Below are 27,500 nucleotides of genomic sequence, written 5' to 3' on the forward strand. Positions count from 1 at the left end.
GGCTTATTTTGTTGTATTCCTTTGGTAGTTTCACATCAAAGTCGACATTTGGGTCTAGAAGAGAGAAATTTCTCCGTGGAAAACGTTCAATTGGTTCTTTTCCATCGAAATTGCTCCCTGCAGGTGGTTCGTGTGCATTTCGAATGGGACACTATTTTTGCATCAAGTGACAAAACGCGAAAATTGTTCGTCAGCTTGGAAATACTTTTCAAAGCGTTACGAGAAAATTTTGACGTTCAATTTCACTTTTGTGCCAGGTTGAACGGGTGTTTTGCTAAACGTAGGTTGATAGCCTAGATCCCTTTTTGTCATCAAATAGAGGTCAGGTGATCCAAAGTGTACAGTTAAATGTTCTAGGTCTTCTAGGCATACCTATAAAATCGTGCTAGGCTGACTTTTTTTGGGATTTTCCTGTGCGATATTTGCAAGTGTTTGGGACATATAAGCAATTTAAGACGTCAAAATCCAGTTTGCTTCGATTTTGTCCAGAGAGACATTGTAGTTGTGTTTGCAGAGAGATAATCTGCAATTCTGTTTGTGTGTGTCCTCCAGGTCACTAAGTTTGATCAACAATTGCTCAACTTACTGAATATTTCAGACAGCATTTCCCGAGTTAACTAATAACTTTTGGATTGTCGTCAATGAAGGTGAGTTTACTGGTTTTTTACCTTTCGATCAATTAACATTTAAGCAGGTATTGCCTCATCCTTACTCTAAGTTCTCTAAGTCCAATTCCAAAGATTGATAGATTACCCTATGTGTCCACCACATTATCAATTCCCTTGTAACCTAGAAAGTTTTCTGATAGTGGCTAGGAAAAGAAAAAAAATTGTGCGCAGAAAATTTTCACCCATATACATTTGCGTTGAAAGAACGCAAATATCAACACTGCGATGGAGACGAAGAAATTGGAGCAGAAAGTACACACAATATGTAAGAATGAAATGGATTAATCGGAAAATCCATGAAAAAGACTGAGACAACATGTCCTATTCGATTTCGTCGTCCTGTATGACCGAAGGATCTGCAGAAAGGCACAGTTTTGACATCATTTCTCATACCCTGAATCAACATACAACCTCCCACACAACATATCCTATCCCATACAATACACCAAACAGAATTATGGCATTGAGTGAAAAGTTTGGTGAAAGAGAGAAAGCAAATGAATAACAAAAAAAAAAAACAAGAAAACAGCGATAAGATAAAATCGTGTGGATTTTTATTTTATAAATAAACCCGATAGCGCTTTATCTCCCGCATAGAAATATCATTGCATTTCCAAAGCAAACACTACAATAACAAAACATGTCTCAAAGTTTTCTGTATACTAATAATAAATTTGAGTGAGAGAGAAAGGTCATGTAGTGAAGGGAGAAAGACAGATGTCACATTGAGATGTAAACAAATAATGTTCTATCTGAAAAAATTAAAGGATCCTCCGTCATCTCACTCCCCATGAACTCTCATTTTGGTGGCGTCTCAAAGTGAAATTCACATACAATTTTCCATCCAATTGACTCAATTTGCTGTTATTTTCTTTTTATTTAAATTAATTCATCTCAATTTTAGCTTTTTAGATTGACTCTCTCTCTCTAAATTGATATACATGTACACAATGTCACAAGAGGGGTCGATATTCATGTTGAGAATTTGACAGAAATGAACAAAAGTATCCAATAATACGTATGTTTTATCAAAATAATTAAAATAATTAATATACAACATACTCGTGAATGTTAATTGAAGGATACGCTTACCTTTGCGAAAAGTGTCGACCCTGTAAGTTTTCGTAGAGCCACGGCTGCTGTACCTTGCATTCACAAGTTCCTGGTTGGCCTGTAGGTGAAAAAAAACTTATTCGGCTCGAAGGAGTCAAAAATGATCCTTTTTGTATCACATTTAAAGAACAACTAACAATCCATGAGGAATTGCATATGCTATTTGACGTCTGATAGCAATGCTCTGAAGATAGGTACAAATGCAAATTCTTATAAATTTCAAATTTGAATCAGTTAATGGACAAAACTCAAATTGGTTTATAGCACAGATTACATAAAGATCGATACACATTCACAGAGCCATATAAAGCAATAGTCGGAGTCGTAAACATTAATACAGCTAAAAAAATATCAGAACGATCCGATATTTATTTGTTTTAAAAGAAATACAAGCTATCAAAGAACAGGACAACTTGTGGTGTAAATCAGGAATCAAGATATTTATAAAGGGAAGTGGGGCCCCTCGGAATTGGAGCAGCTTTGAAATTGGGGATTTTTCTCCTATTTTCAAATGAAACTGGATCCTACCATGAATAATTAACAGAACGAATCGAGTCTTTCTGAATATACATACGCTCTGAAAAAGTCAGAATGGGAAAGAATAGCAAAACATTAGAGAACATTCACTTTAACGAAATATCTTGGAAATGCGAATAATGTTTAGAAACTTTTTAAAAATGTAACTGACGCCAGGACTATTACAGGTACACGGAAAAGCGATTCACTATAAACATCATTACTAATTATTATTACAAATTATTATATTAAAAAAAATACAGCAAATGCTTGTTATTTTAAAATTGGAATTTGGAACCAGATTAAATTAAGTTTTAGCCTCTGTAAAATACCGGATTTAAAACCGGCCAGTGCAGATTTTTCTGGTCATATCAGTTTTTAATTCGACTAGTGAATGATTCCAAAACCAGTGTTATCATCCTCTTTAAATGCGACATCAGCGCCAATGCTGAAAATAAAAAGCTTCACTTTGGGTGTTTTTGGATACTTTTCGAAATGTCAATTGGATGAAAAAACATGATTGAGTCTGACAGCCAAAAATATAAAAAGAAGAGAGAGAGAGAGAGTTATGGGAAACTACTCTCCTTTCGAACGTTCATGCCTTCGAATAATGTGAATTTTCTTTTGGCTTTACTAGGAGATTTTCACATTTCCATTATTAGTTGGCTTACCATCAGTTCTTGATAATTTCGTGGCAATTTAGTGTAAATCTCTTACGAACAACAAAAGAAATTCTCATTATTCGAAGGCATGAACGTTAGAAGGGAGAGCACTTTTCCCTAATAGTTCGCAATGTTGCAATAAGATTGGAGTAATGAGAAGGTCAGAGTGCTCCTTCCTGTACGAAAAATCCATTGATAATGCACTTAAGAAGTGTTTCAGCAATCAAAGTGTGGAGATTTAATAGAAATTTACGCTGTAAACGCTAATCCTTAATCCTAAATCCTCAACGTATGATAGTTTGGGTTGGTCCTTTACCGCCAAATTTTTCGAGCTGAGTATTCTCCAGGATCAGCCTGTGCCTATTTTTGGCATTAGAAGGAGAAATGATGGTTCTTGGGTCCCCTTAATGCCGAAAATAGACACAGGCTGATCCTCGAGAATACTCAGCTCGAAAAAATTGGCGGTAAAGGATCAGCCCAAACTATCATACACTGAGGATTTTGGATCAAGGATTAGCATTTTTCGTAAATTTCTATTAAATGTGCAGACTTTGATTGCTGAAAGACGTCTTAAGTGCAATATCAATGGGATTTTCGTACAGAAAGGAGCACTCTGACCTTCCATAACTCCAATTTTAATGCTTCTCCTCATTATTCTGCATGTTTTTCACCCAATTGACATTTCGAAAATCACCCAAAAACCCAAAAGTGAAGCTTTTTATTTTCAGCACTGGCGCTGATGTCGCCGATCCTTGTGTCTATTTTAGGCTTAACGCTAATGAGAAATGTTCTTCGTGAACTAAAGGCTTTGCCCTTTTATTTTCGGAACTTGGATTTCAAATTTAAATGTTAATAACATGTTCAGATAGACAGGTTAATTATAAATATATTTCAGTCACACAGACTAGAACAGTAAAGAACTTATGTCAGTAATATTAAAAAATGGACATGCTGGTAAATAGTTCAGTATAATGGGTTCCCATCTTATGCCGAAAATAGACACAGGCTGATCCTGGAGAATACTCAGCTTGAAAAATTTGGCGGTAAAAAATCACCCCAAACTATCATACACTGAGGATTTTGGATCAAGGATTAGCGTTTAAAGCGTAAAGACTTCTTAAGTGCAATATCAATGGATTTTTCGTACAGATAGATTCACTCTGTTCTTCCCATTACTCCAATCTTAATGCATTTTAAGATTTTGCGACAATGCGTACCATTACTCTCTTTTTCTTCTTCTTCTATTTTATGTAAGGCTGTCGGACTCACTCGGGTCCATATAGCCAACCATTACTCTCCATGTTTTTTCACCCAATTGACATTTCGAAAAGCACCCAAAATACCCAATGTGAAGCTTTTTATTTTCAGCATTGGCGCTGATGTCGCCTAATCCCCTTAATTTCAATAGACCTAATGAATTTAGAAGATCAGCCTGATCCTCCAAATTTTAGGCTGATTCCTGAACGTATCGACACCAATCCTCATTTTTCGGGCTGATCCCTAAGCTGATCCCTGTGTCTATTTTGGCTTTAAGCTTTAAGCTTACGGCCACTGACTTAACTGGAAAAGCCATTTCGTATTTGCTTTTTTTGGTTATGTCTCACAGACAATTTGACATATTTGGCGTTAAAAGTTAATATTATATGTAAAATATATACTTGACTAGAAGACAATGACAATTTTTTCAGTTTTATGAATTATGAAAGATAATCTTTTGCTGTAAGATGAAGGTCTGTGTCACCCAGTCACCAAGCAAATTAGGTTAGTGTTAGCAATTTGTTTGACTTGTTAAAATATCATGAATTATCGTTTGATGTTGTTTGTTATTCAACTTTCTATGCCAAACCATGGAAACATACAAAGTGTATTTAGGTTATCAAAGCATTGATATTGGTTTAGATTAGGATACAACATGCATATGGGGAATTAACTATAACAATGATGTGCATTGTTTATAAAATTTGTATATCTTATCATGGAAAGAAGTTCTTAAATATTTCATGTATAGTTCAGAGGGACAAATTTCTGTAGTTGTTTTGTTCTGTAATTTGAATTTAAATTATGAGATATTATAAAAATTAGAGCCAAATTTTACGTCATCCTTAATGCCAAAACAAAAGGGTCTTGGCACTTGCAGAAGAAAATGTTGGAACAATTCTTTGATTGCATAACAATAATGTCAAGTAGGGATAATTTGGTTTAGCTTAACTCTGACAACTACCATGTATTTGTTTAGTTGAAAAGCATGAATTCAAATGAATGTTTATAGAGGAAGTATGTAATATTTAATACAGTGAGAAGGCAAATATAATGGTTCTCTTCATATTACTACATTGCAATTTTCCCTATCTCTTTATCTAACAATCCATGTATGGGAGTCAAAGTAAAAAAAAGGCAGTATGAGGAATTCAAAGAAAAATGACAATTACACCTACTTTGAATTCAGTACTTTTCTGCGTTATGCAATTCAATTGTTTTGCTTAGCATATAGTACTTATGGCAGTGTTCGTGAGATTGTTTTTTTTTATATAATCATTAAATGATCGATGCTAGAAGGAAGAGATTTCTTAATAAAATGGTGGGTTCTCACACGAATGTGATGCGTTGTTTGGTGTATGAGAGGGATAGAAAAGGTTCGAAAACAAAAACATCTCGAGGAAAATAATTTTCCCGCTTCACACCAAGTAGGCATGGGGAAGGGGGTATCAAGTCTAAAAATGTATGACGCTTTTGGCTTCAATCCCAGTAAAAACATCTTTTTCGGCGAAACATAACACACACTTAGGCAAAATTGCTTCTCATCTTGAAATGTGGTTTTCTTGCAACATACGTTCTGAATAATATGAGGATTTTCTGCCAAAGTTTTTCTTTTCGCTCTTTTACTGCAAACGTAAATAAAGTGGATTTGAGGAAACATCTTCACGTGGAAATAGACAAGGTAAAGCTTAGCTCAGGTGTGGCTGCTTTCGTTCACGATTAAAATGTTGTTTCGGAATTGAGCATAGCGGCAAAAAATATTTCGTTATAGTCGATGTTCTATTTCAATGAAAACTTCCTATTCGCATAGTTCTACTTTGCACATAATTTCTTCTGAGCTAGTTACACTTAAAGTACAATTTATGTTCAACGAAAAGAATAACAGGATATATCCAAACTGAAAAATAATTGTATGGCAGCTGGCAGCTAAACCGGCTAAACCTTTGTAATACTGGTAAACAATTTTTATGTTTCTCTTACAGGATAATCAAGTTATTTCTTATTATTAAATTGCCTGAAATATGGTAGTTTTACTGCAAAGTCTCTGATGGAAGATTCTTTGTTATAGATATAAATTAAAACACTTCAGAATTGATATAACAGCAACATAGTAAAAGTGTTATGCTACTATAAAGGTGTCTACACATTGGGAGCAATTTTCGTCAAAAATTGCGTTTTTGACAGAAATTTGACGTTTCCCCCTACAACGCTGCAGGGAATTTCCTTCAAAAAGCAATTTTTGACAAAAATTGCTTCCAATGTGTAGAGGCCATAAGATATGACATACAAAAGATTGTGGATTACATTGGGAAAATGGGCAAAAAACATAAGATTTCTCATTGTTTATAATGATGCAGTCATTATGTTTTAGAACTAAGGGACAGAAGGCTTCCGAAAGAGACTTCCAAAATAACCTTGACAAATTTCGGAGGCGACGTCTCCTACGGAATAGTTTCATCTCAGGCTCAAACATGATGGCACTGTGCTTCTAAGAAAGCTTTCCAATTAATTGCCCCATTTTTGCAACATCGCTGCCAATTTGGCATTTGGGATGCAAATCAATTATGGAAGAGCATTTTAATTAGTTTTTTATGATGTTCTCTCCCGGAGTATGCAGTTAAGAAAACTCCGTATAGGGTTGCTGTCTCTGGCCTTGTTGTATTCTTGCCAGTTTCGTGTTTGAACTAATCTCACTCTCGGCAGAGCGTACTATCAAGTTACTTTTTAGAACTTTCCCTCCCGAAGTATATATAATTCTTTATTAGCGTCCATTATGGACCTTTTAGAAAATACATTAGTTCTTACATTGTCAACATCGGTATTTTTGTTTGACTCCAAACTTCACAAATATTCTTAGTTTTTTCTATACTACCCTTTTATTTTTTTTGCAAAATCCTCCCGAAGTATAGGGTTAATTTTTTTCATAGGTAATTCCTTATTTGTATTTAAGGTAAAGTAAGCTCAAGTCGACCAGTTCGTCAACGCGGCCGGTGGAATTATTTTATCATTTTTTAACGTTTTGTAGTCAATTTCTATAAAATTTTCACTATTAAGTAAACTGAATAAATAATCCTATATTGACCGAGTTGAGGAACAGGCCGACTGAAGAACACTTTATCGTATTTTAGCATAAAGGCGCTCTAAACCCAGTGTGAGAATATGGATGTTTTCGATAGCTATCTTCTAACAGAGTACTGTTGTTAAGAACAAGGGGTAACTCATTTCGGATAACTCGAGCCAATCTGGCCACGGAACCCACGGGGAACCCGGGGAACTCACGGGGAACTCGGGGAACTCATACATTTTTTTCAGGGAACCCGTCGAACCCATGTATTCTTTTTAGGGAACCCGGGGAACTCATATTTTTTAGGGAACTCATGTATTTTTTCAGGGAACCCGGGGAACCCATACATTTTTTCAGGGAACCCGGGGAACCCATGTATTTTCTCAGGAAACCCAGGGAACTCATGTATTTTTTTCAGGGAACTCGCGGGGAACTCAGGGAACCCATACATTTTTTCAGGGAAGCCGGGAACTCAAGCCACTCTATTTGCATATGAATAACCCCTTGGTTAAGGAAACTAAAGCGATATACTACACTGTTCTGAATTAGAGTTTTGAAACCATAATTTAATTTAGATCAGGATTTTCGGTTCATTATTAATTTCTGAGTTTGCCAGACTGATGACAATTTGGTATGAGCTGGTAATCTTAACACCATTATTAGCATTTTTACAACCAATTGCTGACATTGACCTGCCTCAGCACTTCGGTATTTGAACTTCTCATGCTCAAGATCCCTTTAATTCGACGTCCTCAATGATAAGGCGTCCTAGATTTGCATTATGCTATCGGTGACTCATAATTTAGGTTAGTTTTGTCTGATATAAAACTTTAGCATAACATCACTTACTTCTTAATAGCGCTGTAGTTGCATGAGATTCACAATACTTCTTTTTCATATAAGGAATAAAGTAGTCAAAAATATTTTAGAATTTGCAATTCCAAGCTAAGTATCGAGTACCAAGTACACCAAGTACACTACAGTTAATTCACTACTGTTAGTTCTGTTGAGAGGGCGTTGACAGTAGAACTTCTGATATAAACTGATAAGATTTCTTAACATTTTGCGACGTATTTGTTAGTACTACACGACATCTTTGGAGTATTATAAATTCATAATTCATTACTGATATTAAAAAGTTAGAAGCTAGTGAAAAAAAACTAACCGGTATAGGGATTGTTGTCGAGTTTTCAACAAACTCACTTTTACAGTATTTTAAATAACCCCATGTGTAAAGAAATATCTGAGTGTACAAAAAGGTCGATGAATATTCCATATCTTGAATAAATCGATAAATACGTACTTCTATATAAGTATATCATATATACTTTCAGGAAGGCAAGATTTTGTTGAAGAACAGGCGTAGGAGGGCAATGAACAAGTTAATTGGTCATTTTCGTGTAATGTTTTTATTTTTGTATTCAATCTCTTCCCACTCAATTTCTGATGTGTATACATAAAAAGGAACAAAAGGGCACAGAAAGAATCTCATCTGACCCCATGACATTATATATTTGTTTTTGTTTTTCAATTTTCGTCGTCAAATTGATATATTGTATTTAAGGAAATGTAGGACAGTTCATCATGACATTTGTAGAGAAATGCACGCGACAGATTTTGCAAAATGGCAAGAGGTATTATGGCTTGTTCCAATGTAGCTACATACTCTACATAAATTTCTAATGCTACATATACCTACCTATGTCGTTTACAAAGTGCGCAACACACAATAAGGATCCGTATCCTACCTGTACGTACTGAATGTATGGCAACATAGCAAGCAAAGCAATAGAGGTAGACAAAAAAATGAGAGAATGGATAAATTCTGAGAAATAATTTGACATAAAGAGAGTAAGAGAGAGAGAGAGAGTTCACTGAGAGCGGGGTCAAATGAATGTTTTCTAGCAGCGAGTCAGCTGTTTTACATCTCGTGGGCTTTCTTGAATGTGTTTGTGCAAGAATTGTGCGAATAAGCATGAGATATCATTCTCAGGAAGCACTATAGTTGTCTCATTCTCCCCAAAGCAACTCCATTGAATTTCTTTGTGTACTGTATCAAAACTTGTGTATTATTAATTTTTTTTTCAAGATTGAGAATGAAAAAAAACATGTCTTTAACGTGTATGCGTGTGCCTTTCAATTATGCCTCGCAAATGGAAATGACCCCCTTAGAGATATATCTCTTTCGCTCTGTCCCTTTCGTGTGTTTGAAAAAATGATGTTTTCGTAATATTGTTTTTCTTTTTATCATGTAAATAGAACCAGCCAGATGAAAATAATGAAAGGGAATTTCATTAAGTGTATAAAAGGTTATATAAAAAATTGCACTGTGAAAAGAGATTAATGTTATTTGCAAATTTATTACTTGTCCTATTCTTTATAACAGTGAACCTAAATTTTTATTACATATTAGTATCATATTACCAATTTACAAATTTAAATTACTAGAGCAGTAGAGGTAATGGTACAGCTAAGAGAAGGTTGATTTAGAACTTTAGTATTTTATTCTAAACTAAAATATAATTTTGTTTAGAGCTTGTAAGACACAGTGCTTCAGTTGTTCTATGTCGAGTTTATCACTTGTATAATTGGTTAAAACTGGTATAACTGGTTTATAACAGTTTACTAAGTCTGACTTGTTAAGGATTTCAAGACCTTTACAAGGAACCAAATCTTGCCCAAATCGGTTAAGAAATACCCACATTCAGAGTATTTTTAACTCTTGAATTTCTATCGTCCTAAGTTAATCTCAAAACATGCAAAAACTAAAAGAAATTGAATGACGTGACAGCTTTTTGAGTTTGTTACAGTTTGTGACAGTTATAAGTTTTTGGAAATTTTTTTTGCCAATTTTGGTAAATTTCTTAATGATTTAATATATTTTTAATTGATTTTTTTTATCAGTGAAATAATTTTTTTTAATATTCACTACTTAAAGGTCTTTACACATTGAAAGTACTTTTCGTCAAAAATTTTATTTTTGACAGAATTTTGACATTTCCACCTACAGCAGTGCAGACAAATTCTTTCAAAAAACCTATTTTTGACGAAAAGTGCTTCCAATGTGTAGACGCCTTGACTATGTTCCGAAGAAAACTAATTTCAAGTACTAATTCTGTATAGGGGAAAGTGACCATGCTTGATACTGTAAAATGATGTCCGAGTTTTGGATTTTTTTTCTGACTACCACATAAATCGCAGCGTTTTTTTCCACTATGACAAAAAAATGTTTTACTTATAAGGTTCATAATCCCACCTGAAGTAATTCCTGGAAATCCTTCTAATTTCCTCAGAAGGAAAATGAAAATACAGTGGCGATTTTTATAAAGGTTGGACCAGATGCCTACCTGTATAGAGATTTTCCCTACCTATATAAGCCCATTTTCCGCTGTAAATATTACACCGGACACAAAAAATGACACATTAATATTTAGACAGAACTCCAATCTACCTGATTAATTTGTTTGCACATGGGATAAGATAATAAAGAATCACTTTTAAGCAATTTTTCTAGGACGTATTTTCACGTGAAGACGTATTTTGACGTATTTTCACAACAAAAATGAAACCATTCTTCTAAAATATGGACACGAAAGTTGAAGGTTACATCAATTGACATAAACGAAAATAAAACATCTGATGAATAATATTACTAAACAATTCTATTTTCCAATGTTTTATGAATTTTTAAGTTAATAAGTGAGTGAAGAACGTGAAGAGGAAGACCACCTAAGTTCCACCGTTGCCTTGTGAAGCCTGATATCCTCTAAAAATTTCTTTGGAGGCACGCACAACTCCCTGAAGATATCCAATCTACACAGTAGCAGAATTAGGGATTTGGCTCAGGATTAAAGCTTTATCGGATGAACAGGACCATCAGTATAGATTTTGAGAAACCCTCAGGAGCAGTTGAGCATCTCAAGCGGTTTTCATTGAGTAAGATTTTCGTAAGATTTCATTGAGTAAGATACCACTTCCGGAAACCATTGAACTCAAAGTCCACTGCTGACTTTCCGGAAGATCAGGATTCCAAAGGCTGCAGAAGTGTCCTGTCCCTAGTTTTCGTTCTGTTTTGGGAAATTTCCTGAAGATTAGTCTGCATTGACTGTCTCATCCAAACTGTTGCGTTTCTCGCTTCTCACTTTGTTTTTCACCATCTTCTGGATCTTCTGCGTAAATAAATAGAATATATTTTATATTGTATTTATCGCTAAAATGAATAAAATAATTAACTCACCTTACTTTGAACTGAATCACAAAATGTTTCACAATCTTCATGAACTTACTCCTTTTGAAAAACAAAAAAAAACAAAATATGAAAGTGAGGTTATGTTAAAGATACACAAAAATCAGTTATAAGCTGTAGGAGCTTATGGGAGATGTGATTCTTTCATTGTGTAATCGGTTTTTGCAATCTTGAAAAAATATTCTTATGTGAAAATAATGCAAATTTGTTCCATAAATACTCAACTGCGGCATAACTGAGTCAGATTATTTTTGGTTTATTGACTTTAAGTTTTTTTTCTTTCTAGATTCTAGTATTCGATCAAATCGCATGATTGCAATAGGTGTGAGGACGAAAGAATCTGACATAATGATAGTGAATTATCAAGCATGGCTCTTTCTTATTTTAAAACATGGACACAGGCAGGATTTATTAATTTTCCACCACCTACACAACAAGGCTTTCTTAGGAAAAAGATTTTTCCAGAAATATTAACCTTGATGAACCCTCAATGACCTGTAATTGAAATTTCTTTTGATAAATAATATTAACTATGAAAAATCGTATGAAATATCATCCATCGAAATTACAGATTTGGGTCTATTTTTGATTTTTGCTTCCCAAAACTGGGAAAAAAGGGCTACGCTCCTAATTTTTTCAGGAAATGTGAGGCTTAGGACTAGCTATTAAAATATATTGCCATGAGTCACAATTATTGATTAACATAGGAAAAAATTAGTTATTATCAAGGTTGAACATTATCAAGCATGGTCACTTTCCCCTACTCATCTATATTTCAAATTTTATAATTTTTCATAAGAAAGTTAAGTTAACCTGGCTTATCTGTAAAACTTAATAACCTGCTTATTAGAAATGTGCATTCATATTACAAACTCTGAGGCGATATACCTTTAAAGAGTGTCTTTTGACGTAATAGGAGATGAAATAATAGAAGGTGTGGATTTACCTTCCATCCAATCATTTAACTCGTAATTCATTTTCGTATACAAAATGAAAACGACACGCATCATTCCACCGATTCAATCGATGACCTGCGGAAGTTGCGTGTGGTAAAATGAAGATGAACTGACAAGAAATTCAAACGATGACCACCCACTTGTCAGCTTTTCCGGCTTTTCCACTCAAAATGTTCATCATTTTGCGTTTATTTTATCTTCCTTAAACATAACTATAAGATGATTGGAAAATTATGTTCTATAAGTGATTACGTCCTTTGTGGCACGAGGCGTAATTGTCACGTGTCTTCGTCACAAGAAACATCAAAATTGTGTAATAATAAATAGGCGTCACTAATTTTATTTTTGGTATCACGCTGTTTTACGTGAAGTGAAATACGAAATGAGGATTAATTATGCAAATTCACTAATTTTGTTGTAATATATAGGTATTTTAAGATGTATATTTTCTGCTACTGAACTGCTACTGAATTCATTATAGGGTGAATGCACCTTTTTTTAATCTCACCCTACTTATATCTGTGCAATAAAATAGTTAATTTTATTCATTATTTATATCACGCAGAGTTCAAGCGAAATGAGAAAATTTGTATGATATAGATTAAATTTACTCTAAGTTCAGTTGATTTAAGTTTAAAATTTATAGAACAATATGTACTAAATTTTAGGATATTGAGGATGACTTCATAAATCGTGTCACTTCTGTAGAATTATGATAAGTCTTTTATGCAATGCCTATACTCTAGCTTCGAAAACTTCACACATATTTTTCCATATTCTTTTAATGAATAAGAGCTAGGGTAAAGTGGTACAAGTTGAACAGTGCTTTTTTTCTTTATAAATTTAGTACTTCTTTTTTATTTGTATATTTTTAATGCTTAAGTTTTATAATTTGGTTCCTTGTGCTTAAAAACAAATTTTGTACTGTATTTATCAAGAAAAAAAAGCCATGTCCAACTTGTACCGGCGAATTGTCCAACTTGTAACACTATGCTCAACTTATATCACTTTACCCTACTGGCAATATATTTTAATAGTCTTAAGTCATATATTTCCTAAAAAAAATAAGTCAGATTCATTGAAGGAATATGGGAAAAATGTTAAGTGCTCAAAGCCGGAATATGTACGAAGCCTGAAAGACTCCACCTACCCTCTAATGCTGCTTAATCTTTTAAGGATCAGTGGGTCTCCGATATCTCAAAAAAATTCTGACTATTTTTAGAGCACAAAATGTCCTCCTATAGCAAAAGAATGGGTTTGTTTTTGGGTCACAGGCGAGGGATCAAAATTCGAAAAATTGAGTTACCCATATGTCTGAATTAATTAACATTTTGGTTTTAAAAATTTGTCATTAATGACGCTACCATTCCTTAAACACTCAACGTTTTATTTTCAAAATTATTATCGTAACTTGATTAAATTTTTCAGTAGCTCAGGCTGTCATGTTTCCGTTGAAAAGTGTCCCTATGTTTTGATAGAACAGGAAATATAATGTCTTCACTACACCTTTCAGCTCGGTATAATTTCATGAAGTCAAAATTCGTGTCCCTTTTTATTAAACTAAATTTAATTTGTTTTGATGTTTAAAAGAAGAAGAAGAAGAAGAAGAGTGCAAAAAACTAGAAGAATTTTGACTTTAAGAAATTTTCTTGAGCTAAAAAGTGTGCCGGAGCCAGAGGCATGACATTTCCTATGTTTCCCATATGTATCTTGCGAGCCGAAAAAAACTTTTGGGTTTATTAGCTGTTTTCTGTCAGTGTAGAATGAATTAGCAAAAAATAAAAATATAAAATAAAAGCCAAGTTAATATTGAATAGGCAACCGAAAACGACAAATTGGCAACCTACGTAGTTTTGGAGATATCTTGTGAAATGTGTACGAAAACAGGGAAAAATTTAAGCTAAAATCGATCTCATTTTTCAGAGCTAATGTAACCCCCCTGGCCGGAGCCATAAGGAAAGGAATCAAGATTTTATTTGATGATCTCGGTTACAAATGCAAAGTCTCACTAAATAGTACTCGTAAACTGTCTGCAGCATTTGAAAAACTGCGTAGAATGGTAGAATCAACAGTAGAATTTTGTAATATTTTAGAAACCGATTTCTGTAACATATAACGTCAAATATTTTGAGTCTTGGTGGCTTCCGGAGTCTCTTGACCCCCTTGACCGAATTTGATTATCTACTAAAGTACAAAAAAAGTCCATGAAAAATAATTACAACTTTCTAGGATCAACTTGCTAGGGTTTAGCAACTCCAGTTCCCACAAAAAGAAAGCCACATTAGAGCACCAAAGAAGAAAGAAAGAAAAGTGTTTTAGCCAAAGAAATTATTTATTGTAGAAATTGTTGAAAGTTTTTTGTTAATTGCTGTAAAGTTATCTAAAAGTGTTTAAACTTAGTTATCTATGTACCAAGGAAAGACATCATCCTTGTCCCCCCATCGAAACGAAGACCCAGAAAAAGACTAACATTTTCGACCGCTGAAGAAGGTGCCTGGAGCATCGAAAGCTCTGGGAAGAAAAGAAATTTTTATTCTGGGCTGAACCTCCTCCCATCCGGCGATCACCGGATTTGTTCATTGATTTAACTTTATAGGCCCTACGCTAGGACGATAAATTCACAAAAGACTTTCGATAACACATAACATCCAAAAATGTCAATTCCTGTTTAAGGCTCTCTAATTATTTGACGAATAATTTTCGTCAAAAAAGCAATTTTTGACGAAAATTACTCCCAATGTGTACAGGCCTCAAACGATTTTGATTATTTTTTGACATATTAATTTTTTGACATTGTGATTTATATTTCGTTTGGGTTACTACTCGCTCAGTTTATTCTTTAGTCAACCATAATTATCTCGACTCCTACGTAACTCATAAGGTCATGTATTTTGATAAACCGATAAAGGATATTTCAAACCTACATTTCAGCAACATATAATTTATTCAATCCTTTTCGGTCTTAGATTTTTTATTTAAAGACCAAATCAATAAACAATAATAATACAATAATTAACAATTAACAAAAATTTGCAATAAACTGATATCAAATTTTCAAAACCATAAATTTTATTTTAAAAAATTAGTATGATGTTTTACATAAGTGACACCCTTATCGTTTGGTTTCTATAAGACACTCATGAGCGATAGAGACAATCAAAAATTTAATTTGAAATTTTAATCACGATAAATGCTATTAATAATGTTAAAACCTTGACATATTGGCGCAGTTTCTTTATTGGTTTTTTTTACGCACTTTAACGCGCCATTTCCTGCAATGTGACAGAGTTATTTTGCGGCTTCGTACAAGTAAATGTAAAGAAGTAGAAAAGTGAGACAGTAAACATTGAGTGCAAATCTGCTAAGATGAGTGTTAAGTAGTTCTGAATTGTTGACCATTTTAACTTGATTAACCCACATTTCTCAATTTTGTATTTCATATTCTAGGTTTATTCGTACAAAACAAACTATGACGATTGCTTCCTTTTGCGTTGTAAAATTTTAACACAAAGACTTTTTAGTGGTAGAAATATTGAGCGTTTAATTTGTTTATCACTGAAGAGTTATCTTCGTTGGAACGATTATGAAAATAGTATTTGAGAGACAAACAAAATAAAACCCATCAATTTGAATAGCAAAAAAAATGTCAAGAAGCACTAAATTGTTTTATTATCATCCCTTTCTATTGGAATCTTAAGGTGGTAATTTAGAAAGTTCCACCACTTTTCTTGTTTGATCGTTCTACATTAGCTAAAAATAGTCATGGAAAATGGCATAGAATGCGAAACGCGTAGAAAACTCACCGTCCTATACCCATGGGCATATTGACGAGGGTTGGCAATGGATGGAGGAGGTGATTCACCTCCTGGCAGATATCAATAACCTCGTTGTCTGGGATGTGATATGTTAAAGTTAATTATTTTGTTATGGCGAGTTTCACTCATCATCGTTGTCATTTCTGATGAGATTTGCTCCCTCTTATCATAGAAAGGGTATGGTGTTGGGTGTTTGTGTCACGTAATAATTAAGTTCGTACCATGACGGGACGATTTTCATATTAATATCTCATATAGTTAAGCTCAGATGGGGGAATTACAACGCTAAAGTGAATAATCCTTTTCCGATAATCCCAGCGTAATTGAAAATAAAATGCAAATATATGTTATAAAAATATGTGATATAATATCAATTTTATTGTATTTAAGAGTTTCGAAAAATCAATTTGGGTTAAATGTGTTTAACTGTGTGAAATTTCTTGTTTTTTTTTTTTAATTTACGAATTTATGATAAAGAAAATTGGAATGATATCAAAGAGTAAAAGCATTCCTTAATTTTACTGCTTTAGTTATGGCCACCATTAAAATAAATAATAACAAATAAATAAGGATTTCCTTTATTGCAATAAACATTTAATTTATTTAAAGTTCTTAGTATAAATACAGGGTGTGGAGGACGTACCTTTAATTAAAATAAAACACGAAGGTTTAGAACCCCTGCCCTGGCTATGGCTTCTTCCTCCTCGTGAATTACCTTAAAATAAAATATCACTCCTATGAAAACTCCTGCAAGTCAAATGGACTCACTTTCCCTTGTTGGTTACCTTTAAAATGATAAAATAGCAATTACAATCCGTCGCGAACGACCGGATAAACGCCACAGGATCCAGATGCTGACCACCGCTCCAGAGAAAAACTTTTTATTAAACAAACTAAATTTATTTTCACCAATTCTCAAAAATTCTCCTGAACACGCTGTTCTTCACTCCTTCTTCTTTTTTGACAAATTTTCTCAAGACTTTATTTTTCAAATTTTCCACTAGGGGGCAACTTCTCCAACTTTCCAGTCACCCCTTCAACCAAAGTGCCGTGGATCTTTCCGCGGAATAGTCGACACAGGGAGAGGGCACTAGAGTTAGAAAAAAGGGTAAAAAAAATAAATGTTCGAACAGAAGGAATGAAATAATAAAACTCATTATTTTAGGTTTGGAATTAAGTATTTAAAAGTGCATTGTGTATGATTTTAGGATTTTATCACTTCTCTTTAGACTGTTGTAAATTGGTACGTGCCACAAGTTATAATATTTCTTGGTAAATTACATATTATTTATAATTTACATTCATAAAGCAACAATTTTAACACTCTAAAACTCTTTTGAATAATATAAAACTTATTTAAAAGTTATATTATAATATCGTCGGATCAGAATATAAAACGAATAAGTCGCGAATGGCTAACCACAAAAGAGCGATTTCAAGATTAGATTTTGCATGCTGAGGATAGAATTTTTAAGATTTGAAATCCACATAAGTTTGGGAATACTTAACTTTCTGGTATAATATTGCCAGAGACGGTAAGGGATATCAAGGAGTACCCAAGAAGCGAAAAAACCGAATTTTTCAAAGAAGAAAGACTTATTTGATTTATATTCTGAGAAGTCGATACATTGTTTGTCGCGCAAAATTTAAAAATTATTATTAATTAACATTTGATTAAATACTTTTTTATCTGTTACTTGCAACAATTCATAACATACTTCAAATGATTTTATATGTGTATTTCTTTAAATCAGCTCCCCAAATTCTAAGACAATTTTACTAAAACAATAAATCAACATTGAAAGGCTAGTGACAAAGATTTATAATTTTAAAGTGTCAGATTTAGTAACCTTTAAGCTAAAGCGAATCAAATGTCACAAAAAAAACAAATTTTAAATAGAGAAATAAAAATTTCTTAAAATATTATATGTATGTTATATTCTGAAGGTGGAGTCTTAAATTATTTTAATTTTTTTCTTTTAAAATGATTTTGAAACTAAATTTTTAAATCGAAATTTAAAATATCTTAAATAGTCAAAATTTTGAATTTGTAAATTATAGAGCATCATTAAAATTCCTAGAATTTAGATAAGTATTTAAAATTTTACCTCATCCACTTTTGAACCTTTTTTAACTAAATACTGAAAAGTAAAAGATGTTATTAGGTGAGATTCTTAACAATCTCACCTACTATAATCCTAACAAAATTTCATGTCGTCCGATCGACCTCAAATTTGGCCAAAATGTGTTTCAGCACTTCCTGATCACGAATATATATGTGGCTAATTTACGTTCCCGGCCGGCCGGCCGGCCGGCCGGCCGCTCTTTGGAGCTTAATAGCTCCTAAACTAAAAAAGATATCGACTTGCGGTTTTCGGCAAAGGTTATATATCGGGTGAAAATTGCAACTTGGTGCATAGACCCCCCACCCCCCACCCCTCCTTCCGCCATTTTGAAGACCCCCCTTTTTTTGTTTTCTCAATAGCTCCGCCCCTATGGCATTCAGCGGACTCAAATTTTAGTATGTTATAGCTGGGCCTTAGAGCTTTCCATCAATACCAAACTTAAGGTCCCCCGACCCCCCTGACCCCAGCTATAAGGGTCCAAAAAAAATTTCTTAAAATGGCCATAACTCCGGTTCTAATTGTCAGAATTTAAAAAGTGAGGGCTTTTTGGAAAGCTCTCGTGAAATGCCACTTCCCCTTCTAACATCGCAAGTTCATAAAACCACCGCTAGGGGCGCTTTTTTTAAAAAGAAAATTTTTAAATCTTAAAAGTTAAATAACTCAAAAATTCCATTGTGCATCGGGCTGAAAATTTAGTATGTTGTAGCCGTTGATTATACCTATCAAACAAAAAAAACCTTAAGTCGATCCATAACCCCTGACCCGAGCTATAAGGGGTCAAAGTTCGAACATTGACCGGCCTCTATCTCCGGTTCTAATTAACATAGCGACCTAAATTTTACCTTTTTGGTTTCGTCTCGATGAGCACTTTCAGATGGAAGTTCAAAAAGTCACCACAGGTGGCGCTGTGATAGCGTCAAAATTCATCGAAATTCAAAGTCACTTTTCTCAAAAACGGCATTGTGCAAGTTAATGAAATTTTAGTATGTTGTAGTCCAGTCTAGGGCGTTTCCAAAATGGTGCGTATGCGCGCTGTGGTTTCAATAGAACCGGAGATATGAGGGGTCAAAGTTCACGAAATTCAAAAAATCATATCTCCGGTTCTATGTGACCGATTTTGATGAGTGAGGGCTTAAACGAAAGATCTCACCAAATGCTACAACTTTCTAGAATATTTGAACTTCGTGGGACCAACACCAGGGGCGCCACAGTCGAAAAACCAATTTCAATATCACATAACCTCAATTATCTCGACTGTCGCTAAACCGATTTTGATGATTACTTCGACACAATTGTAGAACACATTTGTCTCTACATTTCGCCCATACATCATTTTCCGCTCAGACTACGCTATCACTCCGATTTTGCCGTTTAAGTGTGAAAAAAATGATTTTTCCAATAATAACGCTTTGAAATCACTCAGATGCCAATTTAACTGCCTCTACTCCACCAAGACACTTAAAATAGGGTTTTAAATGGAAAGTCCCACAAAATACAACAATTCTTTCATATAGTTGAAGTTCAACAAATGACTACTTGGGGCACTCTGGATGAAAAAACGAGTTAAGAAACAAAAAACCTCGCTTATCTTGGCTTCTGAGTAATCGATGAGATCATGTTCTATGGGAAAATTATAGAGAACATTCTGGTCTACATTTCACCCATATAACACTTTTCTGTCAGTTCATCCAAATCCTTGACATTTTGGTTCAAATACAAAACTTGTATAATTTCACGAATTTGGTTCAAGATAACTGAATGGCGTCTCCCTACTTCAGCATCAAATCGAATTTGCATGCACTCCGAGTTAGCTCACGTTAAGAATCTCACCTACATAAGCCGGTTAGGATTATCTGTCCCTTTTAGCTCTATTCAAAAGATAAAGGCAATGCAAAGCACTAATAAATCGTAGTGAATTAAGTATTTAAAGGTGACGTTATGTAATTAGAAAGGATGAAATGCATATTTGAAAAGGACGGAAAGCTGGATGTAGGTTTATGAAAATTGTTTATGAGTTGTAAAAAATAACAATGGCCTATACGACCAGTGATCCAGGATTTTCTGCCGTCTTGCCCAGTTAGGTTGGTTGTGAAGTCGGCGGCAGCCGTAGATGGATTAAGAGAAAATAAAATCTATTTCTGGTAGGGGCAAGTAGGGCACTTTGGAATTGGGGTACCTTTGAAATTAACCTTTTTCTTCTATTTTTTAAAAGGAATTGAGGCTTATAACAGTGTAATTTAGCATCACAATTGGTTTATGAAGGCAAATAATATCACGGTAAAGTTCAGTTCCATTTAAAAATTAGAGAAAAAAGCCTAATTTTAAAGGTCCCCCCACTAATTCCTCCTCTCTATATTCTTACTGTTTTTACAATCATTCTATACCAAATTACTATACAATTTATAAAATGTATTTTCAGATAATCCAAATTTGATTTTTAATTTTAACGATTTTATGTATATTCTGTTGTGATTTTCCATTAAATTAGACAAATAAAGACACAGATTCACACCGGAAATATTTCTGGACGTTTTTCTTTCTTTTAACTTCTTGTAACTCGCCATTTTAATCTAAATTATAAATTAACAAAAAGTACAATATTTATCTTTACTTTTATATGCATATATTGACCACTGAAAACTTTAGAATTGTGCAAACTGACTAAAATAACTTCATAATATAACTGGTTTTAGGATGTTGATTGCAACGTGTTTGACTATTTTGAGCCTTTTTTTTAAATTTGTAAAGAAACTTTTGGCCGAAGAAAATATTCAACTTTTGAAAAAGAATTATTTTTGATATGAAATTTTTTTCTGAAATACATAAATAACATCTCAAACATTGCTTTGTCAAGAAACTTTTGGCCGATACTGTATATTGCTATTAGGTCGTATTCATTAAAGGAATACGGGAAAAAATAAAGTTTTCGAAGCTAGAGTGCATGCGAAGCCTCAAAGCCTTCCCCTACGGATATTTCGAGGTATCAAAGAATCGAAAGAATAACATATATTATATAACAAATTGTTCTCTCTCTCTCTATGGGATTTAAGCAATAAAAAGTAAGTCAATCTATTCAATATAACTAGATTCGGAATAAAAGTATTTTTATAGCTATATTTTGCCTACATTGGCGCTCGATGTATTACATTGCCAGTTTAGTAAAATTTAAAGCTTCATTTTATTTAACTCCTAAATTCATGTCCCTCCTATTAATATACTGTCGTAATTTAATTCAATCTCAATCAATTTGCATCATTCTACATGATGTTTTTGTCCTACTTTCTTTCACATGGCTGAAATTTCAAATTTTCCATGAGCAACAAACGGGGTAGACAGAATAGGAAATGGAGTGAGAAAAAGAAGTTGCTCAAGTGTCATTAAAGCTATTAAGAGAAATAAACCAAGTTAAGGCTAATATAGTGTTTTTAATAGGATAAATTGCTGGCATATGGCTTAAAACATAGTATTACATTTTATTGTGATAATTTGCATAAAAATCAATTGAGAGTTTAAGCATAAGGACTTTCTCATTTAAACTCTGGTGAATACAGCATAAATGGGTGTCTGAAAAGATTGAAAATGCACCGAGTTCTCCATCGTCTACAACTTTATGATTGGGATCTATTCTGAGCTTAAATAGGTCACCGGGCCAGAACATTTTGAGCTCTAAAATATGCTCTCCCGAATAAACGTTGGGAGTTCTTCCGGTTGCAACACTAAATAATATAAAAAGAACTCATAATGCACTCTATGTGGGTGGAAGCATAAGACATTTTTTTTATAGTTTCTCAATTGTGAAATTTCCACACGGAAAATTTCGTAGAAAAAGAATATGTTTATTTTTCTAGGAGACAGAACCGTTCCTGTTATATATTTCGTAAACTATACTAATCTATAAGTTCGAAAAGTATAAAAAGATATGATTCTCAAGAAAATTTCTTATAGAATTAGTAGATGAGTGTTTTCTCTGAATCACAACTTTCAGAGAAAATTATTTCTTCTTATGAACGATGCAAGAAGAAAGTGGTTATCTATGTGTCGTTATATATTTTTAAATAATACCCATTTTACCAATACATAATGTAATGAAATATTCTGTCTTCATCTAAACTTCTTATTATATATTTCCTTTGTTCGAAATTCTCTTTTCTCCGAAACACATCACTATTTATAAGTTAGGTAATCTAATAACAAGTTGGAGGAATATTTTACTTCTTAGAAAATATTATTAATATTTAGGAACTGAAAGATATTTTTATACTTTTAAACAATATCAAGGAAAGCAAAGACAATGGCTGGGGGGGTAACATATTCCATACTTTATTGTTGTCAATTCAAAAATATTTTTTTTTTATAATAAAGTTTCCGTCATTTGTACAAAATGATTTAGAAGTTTTTTAATATTCCCTTACATAATTCTCTTTTTTGTAAATTCACATTCAACTATTCATTTTTTAACTTGATAATCCTGTTCGAAACAGTAAGTAGAATGTTATATGCTTTCAGATTCTTTTTTGTGCAACGTGAATCATAAAAGTACTTTTTTCATTATGTGTATGAATAAACAGAATTTTGTCTGGATAAAAACCCTCAAAGGACTAGCGGGTATTCCCTCCGTAAAAGAATATTTTAAAATATTTAAAAACCGAATTTTTTTTTTAATTTTGACATATCAAAATATATGTAATAATGTCTTATTAATAAGTTAATGCAAAATACTAAATTTGACTCTCAATCCTTAGTTAAACATAATAAACTTCACAAAAACTAAACAAATTGGAAATTTTAAACTTTCTTAGATATGTAAAGATTTTTTAAACTTTAACTGCGATATATTCAAAAATAAGCCATTAAATAAAGCATCATTCGCTTTTACAAAGGGAATTTTTGATTTTAATAACAAATAATTTAATATTATATCTTAGGACTGTCTTTAGAAGCAAGAGAGAGAACTCATTCAATTTCGTATTTTATGATATTAGGTCTTAAGACAAGATTTTCAATCACCTTGCATCCTTAAATTTTACAATGTTTGAGTATGCGTTTCCCGTCGTCTTACCATTCCTACTTTTCAAATTTTATGAGCCAGTAAAAAAAATGAATAGTAAATACAATAATAGTACATAATATTACAATAGTCATAGTTTGCTATAAATTAGCGGCATAGGGAAATACACAGAAAAAATATTTTGTTAAAATGTTTGTAAATGTTTGTGAATTCCTATGGGGAACTTACAAAATGCTCGTAAATCTTTACAATCCACTAAAAAATTCGTAAAAATTTTTACTTTTTTCACAAACATTGTTCGTAACATGATCATTTCAAGAGCATTTTTTAAACCTTTACAAACATTTGTTCGTAAATGTTCATAAACACACTAAAATGTTCGTAAATTTTGGTTTGCCTGATGAACATTTTACGAACAAATGTTTGTAAAAGTACAAAAAATGCTCTGTTACAAACAATCTTTGTGAAAAAGTACAAACTTTTGCGAACTTGTTTGTGGATTATACGATTTAAGAGCATTTTGTAAGTCCCCCATAGGAATTCACAAACATTTACGAACATTTTTACAAAATTTTTTTTTCTGTGTAGGAAAAAGCTTTCAGGCTTCGCATATACACTGGCTTCGAACATTTCATATTGATGATGAGCCTGCAAAGCCAATCGGAGGAAATGCTTCTTCTCAGGCTGTAGGGGTAAGTGGGGCACCTTTGAATGTGGGGTATACCTTTGAAATTGGGATTTTTCACCTATTTTTAAATAAAATTGAGCCTCATAGAGATATAATTCAGCTGCACAAACAGATTAAGAAGCTAAATTACGTTACGATATGGCTAAATTCAATTTAAAAAATAGGAGAAAAATTCCAATTTCAAAAGTTCCCCACTTTCAAAGGTCCCCACTTCCCCCTATAGTCTTATGTCGTATTAAACGATATTTCTCTGAAGTATAATAAATGCGGTACTCACAGGGCTTTATGGGAAGGAGACTAACTACTTTATAAGACACGTGGGAGATTCGATAAAAAACATAGATTTTTGTCTCCGGGGCGCGTTGTCCCTTCAGGACTTCAGTAGTTCAATATAGAGACGGCAAGAAGCGTCAAGAAGACGTGAGGAAATGCATTGATAAAATGAAGAAATTTCTAACAAAGGTGTCGTCTGGAAAAGTTCAAAGATGAAAATCCATGGTACTATACCAACAAATTTATAACTGAGAGACGTAACACAGGTCGGGCTACAATAAATTTTCAGCTAAAAGAATTTTGGTGGTGTAACTGAAGGTGAATTACTAGCACAAAGACGGTTCTAGAAAAAAAAATAAAATCCACAGTATGAAAAACGTATTTCCACCATAGCTTTACTTAGAGATTCAGAATCAGCTTCGCATTTCTGAATTAAAAATGCAGCTTCTCTTGAATGCTGATTAAATATACTTTGGACAAAGCAAAAATTAAATACTATTCCAAACATTTTGTTTTCTAATTTGGCACAAATCATTGTTTAGTTCTTGTCCAACTGCTTGTTTGGTATTTTCAAGTAAATAAATTGTAGCTCTGCAGAGGGCAAAGTTTGAGGCGTTAAGTTTTATGTAATGAAATTCAATGACTAAACAACGAACGTGAGAATGAACTCAGTACGTGTCGAAAGAACGAAGGCACAAATACAAAATTGTTTTGTTTTCAAAATATAATTAATTGAAATCCTCAATGAATGGAAGTTAAATTGGCTTTGTTGGTAGTTCGAGAAATATTAATCTATGCTGATGAAGTTTCTGGTGACTAATGATGGAGTGTCTGGAAAATTGTCTGGCCAGGGTGCAATTTAATTGATTCTGGGTATTTCTCTTTTATTTTCTTTGGATTTCTCAAGCACTTCCTCTCCTAAATATTGATGTGTACTTGAGAGTGCATCACCATTAATTTCCACTTTGTTATATCGTTCTTTCGCATCAACTCCTGCTCGTGTCAATGACATTTTATTTTCCCTTTGTTTTCCCTTATTAAAAGTCTGATAGGTATATATCTATATCTCTGTATATATTGTCTATGTAAATTTTATTATAATATTCTGTTTGAAAAAAATATATGAGGGGGATTATATTGACACTTCCTTCTTTTTGCCCCCATTAATCTGCATAATTCAACACTTTATTAAATTATCCTCTTAGCATAAAATCAATCGTGTTGCACAGCTGAAAATTTTGCTTTAACAGTTGTTTTTTCTCTTTTTGTTTATCCTTTGCTAAATATTCTTAAATTTACAGAAGTAAAATTTAATTATTACCTTTTGTACTGAAAGGAAATAAATCATCTTCGTCGCTTCACTAATTGCGTTAGAAGTCATATAAAGAATTGCCAAGAATTGCGCATTAACCCATTGAATTGTTAAGAAGCAAATATTATTCTACTTTTATTATGTTAAAAGCAATGCTCAAAGTATATGGTATAAAATTTATATCAGATTATCATATCATTCCTGGTACTTTATTATTTCAGGCTAAATAAAGTATATGAGAGACGATTGAGCTAATTGTAAACACGCCACAAGCGTTTATCCCAGGTTCTAAAGAGATAAAAACTGATGCGTAAAATGCGTGATAAACAAAAGGGTAATGGTAGTATCATTAAGTTATTGGTGCATCGCAATTTAGAATTTTATAAGACTCACTTTACTATATTTTTAGAGTTTAATATAAGGGGAAGCACTTGGTGTTTAAATTTTTTCTACAATTCATCAGTAGAATATTATCAAAATTATAATAAATTAGCAAGATTACTGTAATTTAAATAAATCAAATATTTAATTCCCTTTACCTAAAATGAAGTAATAAGTTTACAAAATTTCTTGGACCTGTGCAAATTTCTTTAAAAACATGCAGGGGAAGGTTTTCAAGCTTCGCATACCTTCTGGCTTCGAACACTTCATATATTTTCCATATTCCTTTAATGAATATGACTTAATTTTTTTCATGAAATGTGTGATTTAAGACTATTAAAATATTAGGTCTGATTAATTAAAGGAATATGTTAAAAAAATGAAGTATTCGAAGCCAAAGAGTGTACGATGTCTCAAAGCTTTCCTCTAGTTGGCATTTAGAAGGTTTTTTAACGGTGGCAGTCAAAATCCCGAAAGCCAAAATCCCAAAAGCCAAAATTCCGAAAGCCAAAATCCCAAAAGCCAAAATTCCGAAAACCAAAATCCCGAAAGCCAAAGTCCCGAACGCCAAAATCCCGAAAAGGCCAAAATCCCGAAATCCAAAATCCTGAAAGCTAAAATCCCGAATGTTCAAAATCCTGAAAGGGATGAAATTATAAGTGGAAAAATGTTTAGAATAATTTGCAAGACACAGAAGATTTCCCTTTGCCTTCAGAAAGCACGGGTGCAATCGTGGGAGTAGCTATGACAATTTTAAGAATTCGGGATTTTGGCTTTCGGGATTTTGGCTTTTGGGGTTTTTGGCGTTCGGGATTTTGGCTTTCGGGATCTTGGCTTTCGGGATTTTGACCGGGATCCGTTTTTTAATACCTCTCAAAAATTATTAAATTTTGAATATATGTCAATTGAGGCGCACGGAGCAAAAAAAAACTCTAAGTCGTATGCACTTCCCTATTAAAATAGCGTTTTTTTGCTCTGAGCTCCTTAATTAAAAAAACATGATGATTTTTTTTTAAAAATAAATATAAATAAATGTTTAAATTGAAATATTATATATTACAGTAGGAAGTTCCTTGAAACATTGCAATATTTTTGGCATGTAAAAAAGTTTTTCAATACCTTTCGAAAGTATAAAAAACTTTAAAAATCTAACGATCAACAAAAATAATTACAATATTTTAGGTAAAGGAAATTAGGTAAAATTTTAAACTAAAATTTCTATATTAAAATTAAAATTTTTAAATTAAAATTTAAATTAAGTTCGAAAATTGACCCGCTTTCCTGTTAATTTTGGTCTTCTGTATTTTGGTTTGAGCACCTTTTCTATTTAATTCAGAGATTTACAAGTGGTGTTTTTGATTTAGAAAAGAGGACTTTTTAATTTTTTTACGTATTGCATTATAGATAAATTTTTT

At 33.0% G+C, this 27,500-nt stretch overlaps 1 protein-coding gene across 2 annotated transcripts in view; it reads left to right on the plus strand.

Annotated features, from left to right (window-relative positions):
* Nucleotides 1-27,500, plus strand: part of LOC129804042 (protein yippee-like) — a 58,838-nt gene continuing 31,338 nt past the window's right edge. The window contains exons 1-2 of one of the 2 annotated variants that reach the window (XM_055851051.1): nt 13-280; nt 358-647. The gene's annotated coding sequence lies outside the window, so the exon portion shown is untranslated. Of the gene's footprint in view, nt 648-27,500 lie in introns of both variants that reach the window. The other variant, XM_055851052.1, reaches the window with a different exon arrangement.

The sequence above is a fragment of the Phlebotomus papatasi genome, chromosome 2, assembly GCF_024763615.1.
Source record: "Phlebotomus papatasi isolate M1 chromosome 2, Ppap_2.1, whole genome shotgun sequence".
Lineage (NCBI taxonomy): Eukaryota > Metazoa > Arthropoda > Insecta > Diptera > Psychodidae > Phlebotomus > Phlebotomus papatasi.